Source organism: Lepisosteus platostomus, chromosome 5, assembly GCF_059453375.1.
Source record: "Lepisosteus platostomus isolate fLepPlt1 chromosome 5, fLepPlt1.hap1, whole genome shotgun sequence".
NCBI classification, from domain to species: Eukaryota; Metazoa; Chordata; class Actinopteri; order Semionotiformes; family Lepisosteidae; genus Lepisosteus; species Lepisosteus platostomus.
This window is the reverse complement of record NC_142615.1, coordinates 64,238,527-64,262,051: the sequence shown is the minus strand read 5'-3', so window position 1 is coordinate 64,262,051 and position 23,525 is coordinate 64,238,527. Positions and strand designations below refer to the sequence as shown.

General features: G+C 52.3%; 2 long non-coding RNA genes and 2 other non-coding genes across 4 annotated transcripts; 2 read left to right on the top strand and 2 right to left on the bottom strand.

The window, feature by feature from the left end:
- Positions 1–2,023: 2,023 nt before the first annotated feature.
- LOC148671228 (uncharacterized) lies at positions 2,024–4,180 on the bottom strand. The gene is made up of 3 exons (XR_015937175.1): positions 3,184–4,180; positions 2,677–2,837; positions 2,024–2,548 (listed from the first exon to the last, which is right to left on the bottom strand). It is a non-coding gene; the product is annotated as an uncharacterized LOC148671228 (long non-coding RNA).
- Positions 4,181–18,024: 13,844 nt separating this feature from the next.
- Positions 18,025–18,097, top strand: trnaf-gaa (transfer RNA phenylalanine (anticodon GAA)). The gene has a single exon. It is a non-coding gene; the product is annotated as a tRNA-Phe (tRNA).
- A 109-nt stretch (positions 18,098–18,206) lies between these two features.
- Positions 18,207–18,279, top strand: trnav-aac (transfer RNA valine (anticodon AAC)). Its single transcript has one exon. It is a non-coding gene; the product is annotated as a tRNA-Val (tRNA).
- Positions 18,280–19,257: 978 nt separating this feature from the next.
- LOC148671225 (uncharacterized) lies at positions 19,258–21,367 on the bottom strand. The gene is made up of 3 exons (XR_015937174.1): positions 21,089–21,367; positions 20,323–20,593; positions 19,258–19,917 (listed from the first exon to the last, which is right to left on the bottom strand). It is a non-coding gene; the product is annotated as an uncharacterized LOC148671225 (long non-coding RNA).
- Between the last annotated feature and the right edge of the window lie 2,158 nt (positions 21,368–23,525).

Sequence of the window (23,525 nt, the reverse complement as noted above, 5' to 3'; positions counted from 1 at the left end):
CAGAACATACACACACCCTAGATAGGACACCAGTCCATCACAGGACACACACACACTCACACACCCTGGACAGGACACCAGTCACTCACAGGACACACACACACACTCACACACCCTGAACAGGAACCAGTCCCTCACAGGACACACACACAGAACCTGGATAGGACACCAGTCCCTCACAGGACACTCAGACACACACACTCACACACCCTGGACAGGAACCAGTCCATCACATGACAAAAACACACTCACTCACACACCCTGGACAGGACAGCAGTCCATCACAGGACACACACACTCACACACCCTGGACAGGACAGCACTCCATCACAGGACACACACACACCAGGGCCAGTTTTCCCAGAAGCCAATTAGCCCAAAAGCCTGTCTTTGGACCCGGAGAACACAGGGAGAACATGCAGACTCCACACAGACAGTCCCCCCCCCCCGGGTCCAGACCCGAGCCCGGAGCCCCCCCGCGCTGAACCCCTCCGTACAGACGGCCGCACACAGCTCCGTTGTTCCCGATTCCCGAGGTGATCTGTTAAAAGAAGCCGGTGTGTTGCCTCCAGGTGACCTTTCCTACTGGAGTCAGGACAGGAGGCTCTTCTGTACACAGAAGGGGGTGGGGGTGGGGAACAAGCCGCCCAGCCCTGTGGTTGAAGCCGATACCCCGGCTTCTCTCCAGACACAGCTGGGTGAGCTCCTCCAGTCAGTACAGGGGGCTCTACTGTACACAGAGGGTGGCAGGGGTGTGGAACAACTCCTTTTTTTTTATTTTGGAGGCCAAAGAGGACAAAAAAGGAAACGTCTGGAGGTGGATCGATGGTTATCTCTGCGGTTGTTCTGATGTTCTGGAAAAAAAAAAAAAAACGGCTCGCTTGCCCGGTCGTGTAGTGTTTCCACACCCCACGCAAATCAACTTCTCTTCGCCCCCGGGGGCTCGTCGCCCGCCGCACCCCTCTCACGTGATAGGGGCTTCCCCCGGCTGTGACGTACTTACCCTACCCCCTTCTCCGCCAACGTCATACCGAAGGTCGCGCTTTGGGCCGCGGTGATGTTGACGGACTGTCTTGTAGCGTGAGAAGGGTTTAAATTTCGACTTAAGGAGTTGGCCATCGTTATATTTCGCGAGGTAACATACGGGGGGAAAAAGAACATTTATATTTATCAACCTACTAGTAATACTGGGTGGATGTCACGTTCCCCAAAGTTCAGTGCCTCTCTCTAATAAAGTAGAAACGCGACGTTAAACTCTGTTCGAAACGGGAGAAATCACCAGGACACGATACAACTGACGTCCGGAAAAGAAAAAAGGACTCCTATTCCCATTTGTAATGACCCCGTCGTGTTTTTCCCGGTGTGCGCTTATCTTTCGGAGACCGTTTCTCTCTGGTGTTGTTTTGCTGTTAGAATAAATGCCGAAGTGACCCTTCTGTGTGGAGTCTGCGTGTTCTCTCCAGCAGGTCGTTTCCTCCACCGCAGGGGCTGGTCGAACCGGGGTCTCCCAATCGTCACAGAAGTGTGTGTCGTTCTGGGTGGTGGTGGGGGGGTGCATCGGGGATACTGCGCCCCGAGGGGGTGACCTCTCACCTTACTCCGGACGAAGGGAGAAGACCTGTACCTTCACAAGTCCGGGTTGTGAAAACTTCTTCTGGCAGTTCAAAACGTTACGAAGGGACTACAGCGCTACCCTGTTTTCCATTTGTATCGTGTATTATTAGACAGTCATAAGTATCTGTACTGATCACAGAGTCCCCCTCTCACTGCCAGGACTGAAGCCCAGTGCAGCACGAATAATAATAATAATTAATAAGTCTGGACTCTCCACTCAGAGCTCCTCCCAGCCAGTTCAGAGAGGGGGGTGATAAGGAGGCCATGATGGGTCAAGACCAGGGGGGGAATCAGGCCAGGACACAGTCTGGGGCCCCTCAGCTTCAGTTCAGACCAGTCTGGGGCCCCCCAGCTTCAGTCCAGCACAGACTGGGGTCCCTCAGCTTCGGTCCAGACTGGGGTCCCTAAGCTTCGGTCCAGTCCAGTCTGGGGCCTCTCAGCTCCAGTCTAGTCCAGTCTGGGGCCCCTCAGCTCCTGTCCAGTCCAGTCTGGTGTCCCTCAGCTCCAGTGCTGTCCAGTCTGGGGTCCCTCAGCTTCGGTCCAGCACAGTCTGGTGTCCCTCAGCTTCGGCCCAGCACAGACTGGGGTCCCTCAGCTTCGGTCCAGCATAGACTGGGGTCCCTCAGCTTCGGTCCAGCACAGTCTGGGGTCCCTCAGCTTCAGTCCAGACTGGGGTCCCTCAGCTTCGGTCCAGCACAGTCTGGTGTCCCTCAGCTCCTGTCCAGTCCAGTCTGGGGTCCCTCAGCTTGGGTCCAGCACAGTCTGGGGTCCCTCAGCTTCGGTCCAGTCTGGTGTCTCTCAGCTCCGGTCCAGTCCAGTGTGGTGTCCCTAGGCTGCAGTCCAGTCGTCTGGTGTCCCTCAGCTCCGGTCCAGTCCAATTCAGTCCAGTCCAGTCCAGTCTAGATCTTAGCAGGCACAGAACCAGGAAAGGAACCTGGAAAGAATATTGTTATTGCAGGTGTGAGGGACACAGACACAGACGTCACCATGACATCAAACAGCAAGAGGAGACTCCTCCTTGAATCACAGACACGACCGGGCGGCGCCCCCCTGTCTGCTCACCTGCACCTCCTCTTCCTCTTCTTGTCCTTCCCGGCAGCCTGCTCCTCCTCTCCCTCGCTCTTCCTCTCCTGAGCTAGGGTCTCCGCCGCCCCCATCGGCTCGTCCTGATCTTCTGTCTCCACTGACACGCAGCTCAGGGACTTCAAAAAGACGCATCGGCGCTTCCGAAGCAGAGACAGGAGAGTCACGTTAAGAGTCGGACTAGACACTCCAGTACATGAACACTGCACTGAGAGAGAGAGGGGTTGATACAGACACACTGACTGGACACTCCAGGACAGAGAGGAGGAGAGAGACACACTGAGGACAGAGAGGAGGAGGAGAGAGACACTGACAGACAGGGCTGAAAGAGAGAGAGACAGAGAGGCAGGGACAGGCAGACAGCAGGCCGAGAGAGACACTGACAGACAGGGCTGAAAGAGAGAGAGACACTGAGACCCAGGGACAGACAAGACGGCAAAACTCCACCACAGACAGGACAGGGGGCAGGGTGGGACCAGCACTGACCTCCTTCCTCTCTCCTGCCGGAAGAGCTGTCTCCACCTCCTCTTCCTCCTGCAAGTCAAGAGACAGGCTGAGAGAGTGACGGGCTGGCGGGACATCGGCGAACAGAGCTGAAGGCAGAGAGCAGAGGAGACAGGCCCAGCTGGGACAACGCAGGACAGACAGAGAGACAGACAGGGAGACACACGGAGAGACACAGGGAGAGAGACCCAGCTGGGACAACGCAGGACAGACAGAGAGCAGGGAGACACACGGAGAGACACAGGGAGTCAGGCCCAGCTGGGACAACGCAGGACAGACAGAGAGCAGGGAGACACACGGAGAGAGAGAGGAGGGAGGGAGACACAGCTGGGACAACGCAGGACAGACAGAGAGACAGGCAGGGAGACACACGGAGAGACACAGGGAGAGAGACCCAGCTGGGACAACGCAGGACAGACAGAGAGCAGGGAGACACACGGAGAGACACAGGGAGTCAGGCCCAGCTGGGACAACGCAGGACAGACAGAGAGCAGGGAGACACAAGGAGAGACACAGGGAGAGAGACCCAGCTGGGACAACGCAGGACAGACAGAGAGCAGGGAGACATGGAGAGACTCAGACAGAAGGACAGAAAGACAGAAAGAGAGAAGTACAGACGGACAAAAAGACAGAGAAAAGGATAGATGGACTGATGGACAGAAAGGCAGAGAAAAGGACAGAAAGACAGATGGACAGATGGACAGAGAAAAGAACAGACGGACAGAGGGACAGATGGACAGAGGGACAGATGGACTGAAGGATAGACGGACAGAAGGACAGATGGACAGACAGACGGACAGACGGACAGACTCTGCCCCACTTGTCTCGACAAACATCTCAGCCTCTCTCCTTGCCCTCCGCACTGGGGAGCCCCAGGCGGGGCCTGGCGGGGCCGGGCGGGCGATGGGGGGCAGGACGGGCGGGGGCAGGGGCAGGGGCACCGCCCCGGGCAGCAGGGGGGGCTCGAGGGGCATGGCGGGGATTAAGGGGGGGCAGCGGGGCGGGGCGGTCAGGGGCCTGAGGGGGCCGGAGGGGGGGGGCGGGGGCGGGGGCGGGGGGAAACCAAGCGGAACGAGCCGGGCGACCCCGAGCGCGACGAGCCGGGCGACCCCGGGAGCTCCAGCTGCAGCTCGGCCGCCCTCTCAAGCTTCTGGACGAGCTCGGGGAAACACGAAGACACCACGGGATTCTGTCCAGCGGGGAGAGAGGGAGACACAACGCAGGGGGGATGAGGAGCAGAGACTACGCCTGGACAGGTGAGTGTGTACAGTGTGTCCAGTAAGAGTCTGGACAGGTGAGTGTGGACAGTGTGTCCAATAAGAGCCCAGACAGGTGAGTGTGGACAGTGTGTCCAATAAGAGCCCAGACAGGTGAGTGTGGACAGTGTGTCCAGTGAGAGTCTGGACAGGTGGGTGTGTACAGTGTGTCCAATAAGAGCCCAGACAGGTGAGTGTGGACAGTGTGTCCAGTGAGAGTCTGGACAGGTGGTTCTGTACAGTGTGTCCAGTAAGAGTCTGGACAGGTGGGTGTGTACAGTGTGTCCAGTAAGAGTCCGGACAGGCGAGTGTGTCCAGTGTGTCCAGAAAGAGTGTGGACAGGTGTGTCCAACAGTAAGAAGCTGTCTTACCCTGTAACCTAGCTCAGGGGTGTTAGGGGGTGCTCTGTCTCCTCCCCAGATCTCACCTTCAGCTCTGGTGAAATGACGGACCACTAGGAGACGCTGAAAACGAGGACACAAGACAGAGGTTAGGTCCACAGAGCTCACTCAATCACTACAGCAAGCAGAGACCTCTCGGCCATCAGGACTGTGGGGGTCAGAGTGGGGAGCTGTAGGGTATCGGGAGTTTAGGGGTCAGTGTGGGGAGCTGTAGGGTATCGGGAGTTTAGGGGTCAGTGGGGGGAGCTGTAGGGTATCGGGAGTTTAGGGGTCAGTGTGGGGAGCTGTAGGGTATCGGGAGTTTAGGGGTCAGTGTGGGGAGCTGTAGGGTATCGGGAGTTTAGGGGTCAGTGGGGGGAGCTGTAGGGTATCGGGAGTTTAGGGGTCAGAGTGGGGAGCTGTAGGGTATCGGGAGTTTAGGGGTCAGTGTGGGGAGCTGTAGGGTATCGGGAGTTTAGGGGTCAGTGGGGGGAGCTGTAGGGTATCGGGAGTTTAGGGGTCAGTGGGGGAGCTGTAGGGTAGATGTGGGGCACCGGGCCCACCACAGGGCGGCCGGTCCAGTCTCGCGGAAGGCGACCCGGTCAGACTTACGGAAAAGCACCGGGACTTGGGCCGGGATCTCTCCCGCTGCCAGTCCGGGTTCGGCCTGACCGGTGTGACCTGTGAAGACGCCAAACAGCCCATCTCCGAGACAGCTCTGACCAAATAGTCCAGCCCAGTCGTGTCGAGACTAGGGGCCTTGAGCAGTCTCTACAGTGTGTCCAGTGAGAGTGTGGACAGGTGAGTGTGTACAGTGTGTTAAGTAAGAGTCTGGACAGGTGAGTGTGGACAGTGTGTCCAGTGAGAGTGTGGACAGGTGAGTGTGGACAGTGTGTCCAGTAAGAGTCTGGACCGTGTGTCCAGTAAGAGTGTGGACAGGCGAGTGTGTACAGTGTGTCCAGTAAGAGTGTGGACAGTGTGTCCAGTAAGAGTGTGGACAGGTGAGTGTGTACAGTGTATCCAGTAAGAGTCTGGACAGGTGAGTCTCTACAGTGTGTCCAGTAAGAGTCTGGACAGGTGAGTCTCTACAGTGTGTCCAGTAAGAGTCTGGAAAGTGTGTCCAGTGAGAGTCTGGACAGGTGAGTGTGTACAGTGTGTCCAGTGAGAGTCTGGACAGGCGAGTGTGTACAGTGTGTCCAGTAAGAGTCTGGACAGTGTGTCCAGTAAGAGTGTGGACAGGCGAGTGTGTACAGTGTGTCCAGTAAGAGTCTGGACAGTGTGTCCAGTAAGAGTGTGGACAGGTGAGTCTCTACAGTGTGTCCAGTGAGAGTGTGGACAGGTGAGTCTCTACAGTGTGTCCAGTGAGAGTGTGGACAGGTGAGTGTGTACAGTGTGTCCAGTAAGAGTCTGGACAGGTGAGTGTGTACAGTGTGTCCAGTAAGAGTCTGGACAGGTGAGTCTCTACAGTGTGTCCAGTGAAAGTCTGGACAGGTGAGTGTGTACAGTGTGTCCAGTGAGAGTCTGGACAGGCGAGTGTGTACAGTGTGTCCAGTAAGAGTCTGGACAGTGTGTCCAGTAAGAGTGTGGACAGGCGAGTGTGTACAGTGTGTCCAGTAAGAGTCTGGACAGTGTGTCCAGTAAGAGTGTGGACAGGTGAGTCTCTACAGTGTGTCCAGTGAGAGTGTGGACAGGTGAGTCTCTACAGTGTGTCCAGTGAGAGTGTGGACATGTGAGTGTGTACAGTGTGTTCAGTAAGAGTCTGGACAGGTGAGTGTGTACAATGTGTCCAGTAAGAGTCTGGACAGGTGAGTCTCTACAGTGTGTCCAGTGAAAGTCTGGACAGATGAGTCTTTACAGTGTGTTCAGGAAGAGTCTGGGACGTCCAGAGGCAATCTGTGCTCTCAGAAGGCCATAATGGACCTGCAGCTTGGTGTTCCTCGGACCCGCGACCCTGTCTCTTGAGCCGAGGCGTGTCCTCAGTCAAGATCACCACTGGAAGTGTCTCTCCTCGTCTGGAGGTGTTACCGTGAGACCTGGTCTGTCAAGCGCTTTGCGCTGCTATGTGTGTGAAAGGTGCTCTATCAGTGAAGTTTATTATTATTATTATAATACAGCGAGCGCTGCTGGGGGCGGAGAGGCCAGTTGGAGGAGGGCTGGACGCTGGACGCTGGACGGCGGGCGGGAGGGGTGGACTTACGACGCCTCGCTGGGCCCGGGTCCTGCTGCGACCGCGCACGGCCGTGCGGCATCTCTGTCGGTCCATCGTCCTGCCGAGACAAGCAGAGTCACAGAGGGGAGGGGAGGGGGCGGAGCCACACAGCTGGGCGACTTGTTCCCTACCCCCGCCCCCCTCTGTGTACAGTAGAGCCTCCTGTCCTGACTGGAGGAGCTCACCCAGCTGTGTCTGGAGAGGAGCCAGGGTATCAGCTTTGTTCCACACTCCCGCTACTCTCTGTGTACAGTAGAGCCTCCTGTCCTGACTGGAGGAGCTCACCCAGCTGTGTCTGGAGAGAAGCCAGGGTATCGGCTTTGTTCCCCACCCCCGCCCCCCTCTGTGTACAGTAGACCCTCCTGTCCTGACTGGAGGAGCTCACCCAGCTGTGTCTGGAGAGAAGCCAGGGTATCGGCTTCAACCACAGGGCTGGGCAGCTTGTTCCCCACCCCCACCACTCTCTGTGTAGAGGTGCACCTCCTCTCAATATCTTTTTACAGCACGATCACACCCATCAGAGTGGAGTAACGGGAAAAAAAAAACAACTTATTTCTCAACTTATTTTGTTATTTCTCGACAGCGGCATTTTTAACTGACTTACCGATTTCACAGGGATTCTTCAGAGTGAATCTGAAGCTGAAACTATTATTTGTTTGAAGTCGAAGTAACCCGCGAATCTTTTTTGGAAGAAACACGTGTTTAGAAAGCGCTATATAGTCCTTTCCTCCTCCTCTCCCTTCACTCCTCTGAGCTCACGGGGCTCCGGCGTCGCCCCCCGCTAGATTCCGCCGCTCTGTGACGTCAGGCGGCTCATTGTGACGCCCCCGTGATGTCGCCCCCGACGCGCTCACGGCTCGGCCGCGAAACAAAAATGGCCGATATTTTTCGCGGTTGTTTTTTTTTTAGGTGGACATTTTATTTTTCCAACTCTCAGCGGCCAGCCGGGTGTCCCTGTACGACCCCGGTAGTCGCCACCTCGGACAGGCAGGGGAAACGGGTCCAGCTTTTTCCGGCCCAAGGGTTACAAAAGCTGCACTTGAATTTAAAGACAAAATCACGTCGAGGGCGCATTCAGCACCCCCACGTCCAACACGGGTTTCCGTGGGGTTTGGTTCAGTGAAATTAGCACCCCCCCCGACCCCCAAGTCAAAGAAAGACCAACCTCCACCCCCCTCTAGCGGCCAAGGGTGGAAATTTCGGGCCACGCCACGTCCAAAAAACACAGGTTCCCCCCCCCCGTCCTGCGGGGAAAAGAGACGGCATTTTCTTTTCCGAGCGCTGCGTGGGACCTCACAACCCCCCCCCCAAAAAAAACAGGCTTCGGAGACGAGGAAAACCAGGCACGTCGACCTCTCTACAACACCACACGGCCGTTTCTGTTTCAGACCGTGGTAAAAAAATAAATACAATTTCGCCCCTCACCGACCGCCGCGCAAAAAAACACAACTTCACGCTACAGAAACGGCCTGTGTGAGGGGGGACACGGGAAAAAAATAAAACCTGCGTGTTTTCGGCAGAGTAAGCTCAGCGGGGAAACTCCCTGAATCTCGGGGTTGCTTCTTGAACCCCAAAAACGACCTTTTTTCTCTCTCTCGTTTTCTTGGTGTCTGGGACGTTCACAAACTCCGCCGCGTCGGTGCGATTCCCAGCGGGACTTGAACATAACCCCCCCCCCCCCCCCCCGTGGAGCCAGAGCGCCCCCGTGTGGCCGAGAGGACCACCACCCGCAGGGCTGAGCTTTTACTGCCGTGTCCCGCTTTCACTCTGGCGATGAAGGAGGGAATCAAGGAGGAGAATTAATATTGTGATCCACCAGTCCATCACAGGACACACACACACCCTGGACAGGACACCAGTCCTTCACAGGACACACACACTCACACACCCTGGACAGGACAGCAGTCCATCACAGGACACACACACACTCACACACCCTGGACAGGACAGCAGTCCATCACAGGACACACACACTCACACACCCTGGACAGGACAGCAGTCCATCACAGGACACACACACACTCACACACCCTGGACAGGACACCAGTCCATCACAGGATGTTCAGTGCCTCTCTCTAATAAAGTAGAAACAAGACATTAAACTCCGTTCAAAACGGGAGAAATCACCAGGACACGATACACCTTGCTCCGGACGATGGGAGAAGACCTGTACCTTCACGAGTCCGGGTTGTGAAAACTTCTTCTGGCAGTTCAAAACGTTTCGAAGGGACTACAGCGCTACCCTGTTTTCCATTTGTATCGTGTATTATTATACAGTCATAAGTGTCTGTACTGATCACAGAGTCCCCCTCTCACTGCCAGGACTGAAGACCAGTGCAGCACGAATAATAATAATAATTAATAAGTCTGGACTCTCCACTCAGAGCTCCTCCCAGGTCAGGGGGATCCCCTCCAGCCCCCCCAGTGTGCAGCCCCTACCTGGATGATGCTCCAGTCCGCTCAGCACACAGCAGCTCTCAGTGGGGAGGAGAGCAGAGGGATGGAGCCAGTTCAGAGAGGGGGGTGATTAGGAGGCCATGATGGGTCAAGACCAGGGGGGGAATCAGGCCAGGACACTGGGGTAACACCCCTACTCTTCTCCAGAAACACCCCGGGATTGTTAACGAGCACAGAGAGTCAGGACCTTGGTTTGACGTCTCATCCGAAGGACGGCGCCTGTTTACAGTCCAGTGTCCCCCGTCACTATACTGGGGCATCAGGACCCACACAGACTGCAGGGTGAGAGCGCCCCCTGCTGGCCCCACTCACACCTCTCCCAGCAGCAACTTTGGGGGGGGGGGAGGGAAAAAACCAAAAGCTAAACAGATTTTTTTTAAAAAATTTTTATTGATGCTTAACAAAAGAACAAAAATTACAAGTTTCAGTCCAGACTGGGGTCTGGGGTCCCTCAGCTTCAGTCCAGTCCAGAATGGGGCCCCTCAGCTTCGGTCCAGCACAGACTGGGGTCCCTCAGCTTCAGTCCAGACTGGGGTCCCTCAGCTTCAGTCCAGCACAGTCTGGGGTCCCTCAGCTCCAGTCCAGTCCAGTCTGGTGTCTCTCAGCTCCGGTGCAGTCCAGTCTGGTGTCTCTCAGCTCCGGTCCAGTCCAGTCTGGTGTCCCTAGGCTCCAGTCCAGTCCAGTCTGGCGTCCCTCAGCTTCAGTGCAGTCCAGTCTGGCGTCCCTCAGCTCCAGTCCATTCCAGTCTAGTCCAGTCCAGATCTTAGCTGGCACAGAACCAGGAAAGGAACCTGGAAAGAATATTGTTATTGCAGGTGTGAGGGACACAGACACAGACGTCACCATGACATCAAACAGCAAGAGGAGACTCCTCCTTGAATCACAGACACGACCAAGCGGCGCCCCCCTGTCTGCTCACCTGCACCTCCTCTTCCTCTTCTTGTCCTTCCCGGCAGCCTGCTCCTCCTCTCCCTCGCTCTTCCTCTCCTGACCCACGGTCTCCGCCGCCTCCATCGGCTCGTCCTGATCATCTGTCTCCACCGACACACAGCTCAGGGCAGCAGAGACAGGAGAGTCACGTTAAGAGTCGGACTGGACACTCCAGGACATGAACACTGCACTGAGAGAGAGAGAGGGGTTGATACAGACACACTGACTGGACACTCCAGTACATGAACACTGCACTGAGAGAGAGAGGGGTTCATACAGACACACTGACTGGACACTCCAGTACATGAACACTGCACTGAGAGAGAGGGGTTCATACAGATACACTGACTGGACACTCCAGTACATGAACACTGCACTGAGAGAGAGAGGGGTTCATACAGACACACTGACTGGACACTGACTGGACACTGGACAGGAGTAAAGAGAGGATCAGAGCATTACCCACCTTATTTTTCTTCTGTCTCACAGGAGGTGGTGATTGGACCTCCTCCAGCTGGAGTCCGAGGAGGGAGAGAGGGGGCAGGAGAGGGACAGCACAGGGAGAGAAAGAGAGAGACAGGTGAGTCAAGTGTCCCAAGAGTACAGAGACTCTGCTGAAATCACACTCGCAGTGAGTGACACTGACACTAACCAGCCTCAGGACAGCAGTGCTAGAGCACCACAACCCAGACTCAACCACATCACAGCACAGATCAAACAGCAATATCTCACACACTGGGACACACACACACAAACACAACATAAACTGGAATGCTACAGAACCTTAAATAGACAATACACACTAGCTGAATATTTGACCAAAATAAAAAATAACAAACAGAAACAGACCCTGACGAATTACAGGCTCAGTGACCACAACCTGGCCATAGAAACTGGGCGACACAGGCAGACCTGGCTGCCCAGAGAGGACAGGCTGTGCTCCCACTGCCAGCGGGGAGAAATAGAGACAGAGGTGCACTTCCTACTGCACTGTGACAGATACTCTGGGATTAGAGAAACATTCTTCCCGAAATTCAGAAATCTAATCCCAGAGTTCCCACACCTGCCAGAATCACAACGGGTCCCAATCCTACTGGGAGAGGGAGGAGGGAACTCAGTTGATCTGGGAGCCCAGTATGTGATCTCCTGTCACAGCCTGAGGAACAGTGAGTCTGTCTCCCAATAATGCTCCAGCCGCCTACAGTATATGTCAATATTTTATAATATGTCTTTGTTGTAAATGTCTGTAACATGTCTGCTTTACGCAGAGAGTGGCGGGGGTTGGATGTCAAGGCCTGACGATACCGCATTACGCAGAGAGTGGAGGGGTGGGATGTCAGGGCCTGACGACACTGCTTTATGCAGAGAATGGAGGGGTGGGTGTCAGGGCCATACGACACTTCTTTATTCAGAGAGTGGAGGGGGTGGGATGTCAGGGCTAGATGACACTGCTTTACACAGAGAGTGGAGAGGTGGGTGTCAAGGCTATACGACAGTGCTTTACACAGAGAGTTGTGGGGGTGGGATGTCAGGGCTTGACGACACTGCTTTATGCAGAGAGTGGAGGGGTGGGATGTCAGGGCTATACGACAGTGCTTTCGGCAGAGAGTGGTGGGGGTGTGATGTCAGGGCCATACGACACTTCTTTACGCAGGGAGTGGCAGGGGTGGGATGTCAGAGCCTGACGATGCTACTTTACACAGTTAGTGGTGGGGGTGTGATGTCAGGGCCATACGACAGTGCTTTACACAGAGAGTGGCGGGGGAGGGATGTCAGGGCTTGACAACACTGCTTTATGTAGAGAGTGGAGGGGAGGGTTTCAGGGCCATAAGACACTGCTTTATGCAGAGAGTGGAGGGATTGGTGTCAGGGCCATATGACACTACTTTACACAGAGAGTGGCGGGGGTGGAATGTCAGGGCCTGACGACACTGCTTTATTCAAAGAGTGGAGGGGTGGGTGTCAGGGCTATACGACAGTGCTTAATGCAGAGAGTGGAGGGTTGGGTGTCAGGGCTATACGACAGTGCTTTCCGCAGAGAGTGGTGGGGGTGTGATGTCAGGGCCATACGACACTTCTTTACGCAGGGAGTGGCAGGGGTGGGATGTCAGGGCCTGACGATACTTATTTACGCAGAGAGTGGCAGGGGTGGGATGTCAGGGCCTGAAGATACTGCTTTTCGCAGAGAGCGGAGGAGGTGGGATTCGACCTCTCAGTGGGGCCAGCAGGGGGCACTCACCCTGCAGTCTGTGTGGGTCTTAATGCCCCAGTGTAGTGACGGGGGACACGATCTGGCCCACCAGCGACGAGCAGGTTACCAGATCTAGACAAAGGGGGCAACTCTTAGTCGTATGAGCTTAGTCACACATCGCAGCGATTAAAAAAACAAAACAAACATATTATGTCTGTTACTAGCGACTTTTTTTTCCTACATTGAAAGTCTCTTTCCCGGGTGATTTTCTAGCGCGACTGGGGCTCTTCATTTCTCCTCGGTGTCTCATCGCGGGCGGATTTGAAACAGACCACAGAAGGTGGTCACACACTATATTATTATTGAGAGACAGGCTCACTGTCTGTACCTCAGGCTGGGACAGGAGATCCCACACTGTATTATTATTATTTAGAGACAGGCTCATTGTCTGTTCCTCAGAGTTGGACAGGAGATCCCACACTGAATTATTATTATAGAGAGACAGGCTCACTGTATGTTCCCCAGGCTGGGTCAGGAGCTCACACAGTATTATTATAATTATTGAGAGACAGTCTCACTGTCTGTTCCTCAGTCTGGGACAGGAGATCACACACTGTATTATTATTATTGAGAGACAGGCTCACTGTCTGTTCCCCAGGCTGGGACAGGAGATAACACTGTATTATTATTGAGAGACAAACTCACTGTCTGTTCCCCAGGCTGGGACAGGAGATCCCACACTGTATTATTATAATTATTTAGAGACAGACTCACTGTCTTTTCCTCGGTCTGGGACAGATGGTCACACACAGTATTATTATTGAGACAGGCTCAATGTCTGTTCCTCAATCTGGGACAGTAGATCACATTGTATTATTATTATTAATATTATTGAGAGTCTGGTACACTGTTCCCAAGGCTGGGACAGGAGATCCCAAACTGTATTATTATTATTTTGAGACAGGCTCACTGTTTGTTCCTCAGGCTGGGACAGGAGATCACACACTGTATTATAATTATTGAGAGAGAGGCTCACTGTCTGTTCATCAGACTGGGACAGGAGATCCCACACTGAATTATTACTATTGAGAGACAGGCTTACTCTCTGTTCCTCAGGCGGAGACAGGACATCACATACTGTATTATTATTGATTGACAGGCTTATTGTTCCTCAGGCTGGGGCAGGAGATCAGACACTGTATTATTATTATAGTGAGACAGGCTCACTGTATATTCCCCAGGCTGGGACAGGAGGTCATACATTATATTATTATTATAGAGAGACAGGCTCACTGTATGTTCCACAAGCTGAGACAGGAATTCACACTGTATTATTATTATTATTGAAAGACAGACTCACTGTCTTTTCCTCAGTCTGGGACAGTTGGTCACATACTGTATTATTATTATTGAGAGACAGGCTCACTGTTCCTCATGCTGGGACAGTGGATCACACTGTATTATTATTACTGAGAGTCTGGCTCACTGTTCCCTAGGCTGGGACAGGAGATCACACACTGTATTATTATTATTGAGAGACAGGCTTACTCTCTGTTCCACAGGCTGAGACAGGACATCACATATTGTATTATTATTATTGACAGATAGGCTGACTGTCTGTTCCTCAGAATGGGACAGGAGATCACACATTGTATTATTATTATTGAGAGACAGGCTCACTGTCTGTTCCTCAGGCTGGGACAGAGGATCACACACTGTATTATTATTGAGAGACAGGCTCACTGTCTGTTCCTCAGGCTGGGACAGGAGATCACACATTGGCTTGTTATTAAGAGGCAGGCTCACTGTCTGTTCCTCAGAATGGGACAGGAGATCACACATTGTATTATTATTATTGAGACACAGGCTCACTCTCTGTTCCTCAGGCTGGGAGAGGAGATCACACATTGGCTTGTTATTGAGAGGCAGGCTCACTGTCTGTTCCTCAGGCTGGGACAGGAGATCACACATTGGCTTGTTATTAAGAGGCAGGCTCACTGTCTGTTCCTCAGGCTGGGACAGGAGATCACACGCTGTATTATTATTATTGAGAGACAGGCTCATTGTCTGTTTCTCAGGCTGGGACAGGAGATCACACACTGTATTATTATTATTGACAGATAGGCTCACTGTGTCTTCGCTTGGGCTTGAACAGGAGATAACACACTGGATTATTATTATTGAGAGAGGCTCACAGTCTGTTCCTCAGGCTGGGACAGGAAATCACACACTCTATTATTATTATTGAGAGACAGGCTCACTGTCTGTTCCTCAGGCTAGGGTAGGATATCACACACTGTATTATTAGTATTGAGAGAAAGCCTCAGTGTTCCCCAGGCTGGGACAGGAGATCACACATTGTATTTTTATTATTGAGAGACAGGCTCACTGTTCCTCAGGCTGGGACAGGAGTTCAAACTGTATTATTATTATTATTGAGAGACAAGCTCACTGTTCCCCAGGCTGGGACAGGAGGCGCAATGATTATTGAGAGACAGGCTCACTGTCTGTTCCTCAGGCTGGGACAGGAGATCACAAACTGTATTATTATTATAGAGAGATCTGCTCTTTCCTGACTGTTCCTTAGGCTGGGACAGCAGATCATAATCTGCTTTATTATTATTGAGAGACTGGCTCACTCCTGTCTGTTCCTCAGGTTGGGAAAGGAGATCACACACTGTATTATTATTACTGAGAGACGGGCTCACTGTCTGTTCCTCTGACTGGGGCAGGAAATGACACACTGTATAATTAGTATTGAGAGACAGGCTCAGTGTTCCCCAGGCTGAGACAGGAGATCACACACTGTATTATTATTATTGAGTATCTGGTTCACTGTTCCCCAGGCTGGGACAGGAAATCACACACTGTATTATTATTATTGAGAGACAGCCTCAGTGTTCCCCAGGCTTGGACAGGAGATCACACACTGTATTATTATTATTGAGATACAGACTCACTGTCTGTTCCTCCTGCTGGGACTGGAGATCACACACTGTTCTATTATTACTGAGGGACATGCTCACTGTTTGTTCTTCAGACTGGGACAGGACATTCCACACTAGGTTATCATTATTGAGAGACAGGCTCGCTGTCTGTTCCTCAGGCTAGTACAGGAGATCACGCACTGTATTATTATTATTTAGATACAGGCTCACTGTGTGTTCCTCAGGCTGGGACAGTAGATCACACACTGTATTATTATTGAGAGACAGGCTCACTGTCTGTTCCTCTTGCTGGGGCAGGGAATCACACACTGTATTATTAGTATTATTAAGAGACAGGCTCACTGTCTGCTCCACAGGCTGGGACAGGATATCACACACTGTTGTAGTGTTGTCTCACGAGGCACCAGTTCTGTAGGGGTTTGGGCATTTACTGGGACAATTATTTTTGTGGCAGTACATCACAAAATTGATTATTTTAATGGTCTTAGAATCCAACCATGCGACATAACTCAAACAACGCACACACAGGTACTAATACACGAGGATACATTTGTTAATATATAGAATATGCATGCAAACCTAACAGATCTTATCGTATGGGTTATCAGAATACAAAAGATATAAATTCATTCAGTTACAAAGAGTTACACATATCAAGAGGACATAAGTTCAGTATATCATTCATTTAGACCATTTCGTAATTGAACTTGTTTACAACTTCTACATGAGATACTCAAAACAAGTACATAACCCTTAGGAATTAAATTGATATCAACTGGTTGGGAGCAGTAATGCAATAAGGTTGAATACTTACTGCCGGGGGGTCCCTTTTCTCACCGTTTCCGTAGTGCAGCGGTTATCACGTTCACCTCACACGCGAAAGGTCCCCGGTTCGAAACTGGGCGGAAGCAGACTTCTTATGTCGCCACGCGACCTATACTAATGAGGAAGACATCGCTCTCTCCGACCCCCGGTATCTTGTCCCGACCCACCGTGCTGGAAGGCGACGTGTGCTGTGTTTACGGAGCAGAAATGACAACCGAGGAGCCGAGAGATCATTTCAGCATTTCGCGTCTGAACGGAAAACACAAACGACCAACTCGGAATGACTTGCCTTTGACGCTTATCAAAGCGTTCTTTGTGCATCGAACAGACACACTCACCTCTTAGTGTGGCGGGATCTGCACAGTGCATGTCTCAGCGCTCCCTGCTTTCAATTCAATGTGCTTCCTGATGTCGAGTCGTGTGCCGTGCGTAGGCTCTGAAAGCGAGAGCAATGAAAAGGTGCACGACGCTGTGAAAGAAAACAGAGAAGTAAAAGGCAGTCCTTTCTCTAAGGAGGTGAAAGAAAAGCTACTCCTCGTCAGGGAATCGAACCCCAGTCTCCCACGTGACAGGTGGGGATACTTGCCACTATACTAACGAGGAAGACATCGCACACTCCGACCCACGGCATCGTGTTCCGACCCAGCGTGCTGGAAGGCGATGCGTGCTGTGATTCCTTTACAGAGCAGAAATGACAACCGAGGAGACGAGAGATCATTTCAGCATTTCGCGTCTGAACGGAAAACACAAACGACCAACTCGGAATGACTTGCCTTTGACGCTTATCAAAGCCTTCTTTGTGGACGACGACTGTGCCGCCTAGCAGATACAAATGGGTTGTACAACTTTGAACTAGCAAATGGAAGAGGGCTAAGCCCCCTCTCTTTTAGCCGAGGTTCGATCTGTCTCCCAGAATCACCAGGGCGCACGCACACACACACCCGTGCCGTTGAAGTGTTCTGCTTCATTTCTAAGGGCAATTCAACATTCACTCCTACCCCGAGTGCAGAAAAGACAGCATCCACAGCAACAACAGCTCAGGTCTCTGCACAGGAGCTAAGCTGCCCCCATCTCCTCTGCTCTGCGGTTCCTGCGGAGTGGAGTCCTGCCTGGAGCCGTGTTTGCAGGCGGCAGCTCCCCGCGCCCTGTCTGTGCGTCGTGTCCAAGAGCTCCTGGGAGGAAGAGAGAGCCCTCCCACTCGGGGGCTTTTCCACGGTCTGTGTGAGGAGGGGCGGGTGTGTCCAGTAGCTTATCGAGCGGAAGCCTGGGGCGGCAGAGAGCTGTGATCGTGCAGACCTTGAGGTGTCACCTCTTTGTCTGCTTTCCCGCCCCCCCTCCGCCCAAGCTCTGCTCCAAAGTAGCCCGGCAACCCCTCACACCTGCACGTGTCACAACCTAAGGTGTGGTCATGAGACACCCATGGGGTGTCGTTCTGTTCTTGCTAATTGTTTCCTGCCCGTCGCAGGCAGGAATCCATGCGAGGAAGATGCGCTGGACAGAGCTCAGAGGGCGCAGCTGGGTGGCTTTCCTTCTGAGTGACGTTCCTGCAACACTCTCCCGCTACTCTTGGTGCGCTCATGCCGCAACCGAGGAAGGCTGGAGCAGGTGGCTGTGTGCTCTCTGCACCGCCGAAATAGCTCAGCTGGGAGAGCGTTAGACTGAAGCTCTAAAGGTCCCTGGTTCGATCCCGGGTTTCGGCATTTTGTTTCATCGCGCCCTTTGTTCCTCTATCCAGCTCCCCCTGCCTAAAGTGACGCGTCCCTTTCTCAGCCCGAAACGCAAGCGAGACACCAGCAGTGGTCCCTGCAGGTTTCCGTAGTGTAGCGGCTATCACGTTCGCCTAACACGCGAAAGGTCCCCGGTTCGAGACCGGGTGGAAACAGCCTCGTTTTGCACGCTCCTGTACTTCACAGAGGTCTTGAGCGACTGGTCATTTGTTCTCAATGTATTTCCGGTGCCTTCGTGGACTCTTGTACCAAACGCACGTTCCTTCTGTACGCGGAGCCGATCATTTGCAATTGGGCTGTGCCGACAGACCAGGACGAGCTCTGTCGGCTCAAAAGCAGCGCAGGACCTGCAAGAACAACAAAAAGATTAGCATCCAGCGGGGGCCTCTTAGTGAGCCCAAGATCTCATCAAGAATCGGCTCCAGCAACAGGGCTGGGCGCATTGTTCCATTCTCCGACCACTCTCGGTGTAAACAAGTCCCTCCTGGTCTCTGCTTGAATTGCACTTTCCTGCGTTTGCTTTGATGTAACTGGCTTCCCCTGCATGGGCGAATGTGAAGAAGATCCTTAGTAAGTCATTGAAGAAAACCGAGAAGAGGTCGGAGTGGCCTCTGTCGTTCATCAACGATCCAGTCAGGCAGTACTCCTCTGTAAAGCGCCGTTCGTTCACATCGATTGGCTTTTTTTTGCCTTAATTCGTGCAAGTAGTAAAAGCAGACGCCCCTATTCTGCCGTGACCCGGATTGTTGCGGCCACAACACAAAGTACTGACCACTATACGATCACGGCGAGTTACCAAGTTACATGTGGCAGGACGGAAAAGGCTGTGCTCTCTTTGTGTGACATAATTCGGAAAAGTCCTGACATTGTATTTCAACTGAGCCCCAGTATACATCGACCCTTCGACACTCTGAGTGACAACTCTCTTGCGTGTTTTCTCATATTTATGTAGTTTGCTTGGTGGCGCAGTTGTCGTGCACAAAGAACGCTTTGAAAAGCGTCAAAAGCAAGTCATTCCAAGTTGGTCGTTTGTGTTTTCCGTTCAGACGCGAAATGCTGAAATGATCTCTTGGCTCCTCGGTTGTTATTTCTGCTACATAGAGGAATCACAGCACGCGTGTTAAAAGAAGACTGTGATATTTGGTGTGTCTTGGATTAGACGAGATTAAAGAGTGAGTAGTTTTGTTTTTATATTTCTGTGATGTTATGGGACCAATGAAGAATGTGGCATTCAGACTAATGTGGAGTATTTGTTTCCTTAGGGAAATTGCCACTGCCGTATACTGGGGCATTAGGACCCACACAGACTGCAGGGTGAGCGCCCCCTGCTGGCCACACTAACACCTCTCCCAGCAGTACCTCAGCTTTCCCAGGAGGTCTCCCATCCAAGTACTGACCAGTTGCGAGTTGCAAGGTGATATGGCTACTGGCTATCCAGCCTGCGTACTTTAAAAATCTTAAAATCTTTTTTAAAAATCTGCGGCCGGCAGAGGAATCCTACTCCTTTGGGCCCCTGAGCAAGGCCCTTAACCCCAACTGCTCCAGGGGTGCTGTACAATGGCTGACCCTGCACTCTGACCCCCAGCTTCTCTCCCTGTCTGTGTGTCTCATGGAGAGCAAGCTGGGGTCTGTGAAAAGACTTTGTGAAGACAGTGGTAAAAATGGCACACAGCACAGCTTCTTCTGGTGCAAGATGACTACAGCCCCTGCTGCCATCACACAGAGAAGTGCCAGAATCACCCTGATATGCAGTCTGGAATCCAGGTGGTTAGAGTTCAGACATGCGGCATAATCTGTTATAGAGACAAGAAAAGTTTCAGACGTTACCTGCTGCATAACAAAAATAATGTGACTCTGTTATCACCCTAGTGTGTGATACAGTATAATACACACTGATCTGCTCCAGACTCACCTGTGTGTGATACAGTATAATACACACTGATCTGCTCCAGACTCACCCCAGTGTGTGATACAGTATAATACACACTGATCTGCTCCAGACTCACCCGTGTGTGATATAGTATAATACACACTGATCTGCTCCTGTATCACCCCTGTATGTGATACAGTATAATACACACTGATCTGCTCCAGACTCACCCCAGTGTGTGATACAGTATAATACACACTGATCTGCTCCACTCTCACCCCCGTGTGTGATATAGTATAACACACACTGATCTGCTCCAGACACTTACCCCAGCTCAGCGTGACGCTGTGGTTGGAGCTGTGATGAGTGACAGTACAGCTGTATTCCTCGATCTTACTCTCTCAGATCTCTACACTCTTCCTCAGCTGTCTCCATTGGGTCTGAGCCCACTGGACCACACGTCCTCTCCCTCGGTCTCTCCAGGCCTGGACAAACTGACCTCTATGACTCTAGGACTGAAGCCCCAGTGACCAGACAGGACAGGGAACAGCTCTGTGTGTCTCCCAGATGCTCGGAAGAGACAAACACCTGAGGAGAGACTGAGAGGGAGACCGGAAGCAATGTAAACACACTGAGAATTAGTGTGGACACTGTGCAAGGTGAGGCGACATCGCTGCACAGACAAAATATTGTGTGGCTCCTTTCTGCAAACCTTTACAACCAAAACATGTCAGTATTAGACAATTATACAAATCAAACACATTTTCTCTTTGTCTGTTCCTCAGGCTAAGAAAGGAGATCACAGTAGAACTGGAGCACTGCAGACACGTCCTATTCACACAGGATCACACAAGCTTCACATTCACACAGACACAGACACACACTCACACACGAGCCAATTTCCCATAAGCCAATTTACCCACCAGCAAGTGGGAGGAAACCCACACAAACATGAGGTGAACATGCAAACTCCACACAGACAGCACCCCAGAAACTGCACTGTGCCACCCACTCCTCTGCACATGGGGGAACTTCTTGTGTAGAGCTTCTAGGTGCATTTGTCTCATATTGTATCTGATATCTCTCTGTCTCACCTTTGTGTGGTTTTTGTGTTTCTTTCTGTACTGCAGGAATCTCTTCAGTGTTTCCATACAGTCAGTCTCCAGGAAGAATCTGGTATACTGGTTTTTAATCTTGTTCTGGTTCCAGTCCCTTTGAGTGCCCTCTGCCTCCAGGGAACTTGCTCTCCAGGTCATGTTGTCCACCTCAAAGGACAGGAAGTCTTGTCCATTGAAGCTGTAGTGATCAAACAGAGCCACACTCCCATCATCCTCCAGTCTACAGCCTTGCCACCTCTGGAGCGCATCTGGAGAGAGAGACCGAGGACACTGACACAGACAGAGAGACCAGGGACAGTGACACACACACACAGAGACTGGGGACAGTGACACACATAGAGAGACCGGGGACACTGACACACACAAAGAGACCGGGGACAGTGACATCCATTTTCTAACAGCTGTATCCAGTCCAGGGTCACAGGGGGGAGCTGGAGTCTATCCCAGCAAGCAACAGGCACAAGGCAGGGTTCACCCTGGACAGGACAGCAGTCCATCACAGGACACGCACACACACACCCTAGACAGGGCACCAGTCCATCACAGGACACACACACTCACACACCCTGGACAGGACACCAGTCCATCACAGGACACACACATACACACACCCTGGACAGGGCACCAGTCCATCACAGGACACACACACACCCTGGACGGGGCACCAGTCCATCACAGGACATACACACACACCCTAGACAGGGCACCAGTGGTGGCTCTGTGGTTAAGGATCTGCGCCTGTGACTGGAAGGTTGCCGGTTCAAATCCCGCGGCCGGCAGAGGAATCCTACTCCGTTGGGCCCCTGAGCAAGGCCCTTAACCCCAACTGCTCCAGGGGCGCCGTACAATGGCAGACCCTGCGCTCTGACCCCAGGCTTCTCTCCCTGTCTGTGTCTCCATGGAGAAAAGCTGGGGTATGTGAAAAGACGAATTCCTAATGCAAGAAATTGTATAGGGCTAATAAAGAAACCAGTCCATCACAGGACACACACACTCACACACCCTGGACAGGACACCAGTCCATCACAGGACACACACATACACACACACACCCTGGACAGGGCACCAGTCCATCACAGGACACACACATACACACACACACCCTGGACAGGGCACCAGTCCATCACAGGACACACACATATACACACACACCAAGAAGTCAATTAACCCCCCAGCCTGTCTCTGGACTGGGAGGAAACTGGAGCACCAGGAGGAAACCCCCACAAACACAGTTCAGAACCCCACACAGACAGCACCCCAGGTTCTGAACTGATCCCAGGGCAGGAATAACAACCACTGAGCCTCCCCCAGACATCTATACCTTTTATTTGTACGGAAAGTATTATATATAGAGACATGTAAATATCACTTCTCGAACCTGTTGTTTCCAGCTTCCTGTAAAGTCGTGTGGAAAGTTATTTATTTCTGATACGAAGTAGGAGTGAAACTCCGAAGTAATGAAGACAGAAGTCGGTTCAACGACAAAAGGAGTCAGGTGCCTCTGAAGTCCGCCTACGCGTCAGAAACTGGTGCGCGTTTATGCCCTGGGCCGTTGTCATTGTTTTATTCGGTTATGCAGTTTAAAATATTTTTAAGTTAAAGAGAGCTCTCTACTTCCGTCTCTGAACAGGTTTACGATGATGATACACGAGTTTCCTTGTTCTCTGACTGGCCATGCGGCGGCCATGTGACGAGGAAACGGGAGAGAGCAGGACGAAAATGAAAGAGAGGGAGAGACGGTGGAAATGTGACAGTTAAAATAAACTGCCAGAAGAGAATAACCGTCTCCGTCCCGTCCCTCTCCCTGCAGGCGGAGTGTTTAGTCACCGCCGACCTCTCGTACCCTACAGCAGTTAGTGAACAGGGCACTAGGTACTACTGAGCTTCCGTCCGGACTAAGCCCGAAGAGGACGGCGGTTCACTCACCCGTGGGGCAGCTCGGACCCGGATTCCCGTCTCGGGTTTGACAACCCGTCTCCTGCGGAGCCGGAGCGGACTGGCGACGCGTACACCGGCCAGGCAGCAGTTTAATCGGAGGTTGTAATCGTGGGGGGGGGGGGGGGGGGGAATTTAACCTTATGAGAGTTTCTTCTGTTACATTTTTTTTTCTGTTAGGGAAATTCATATTACAGGATAATGTAAATTTACTATGTAAGGCGTTTAAAGGTCGAGGAGAGGTTGGGAAAGCCCCTGAAACCCAGCGCTGGAAACGTTGTCCGTCTCCACTAGGTATAGAATGCGCTCTTTACACGTCATTCACAGGCGTCACGTTACTCGGGCAACGATGGTACGCTTATCCTCGGTGGGCAAGTTGATGTAATTCAGTAAAGCTGGAAAAGATACTCAGACACGTTAATTTATCACCTGCATATATTAACAAAGTTATTTTAGATGGACTTGCAGAACTATACTG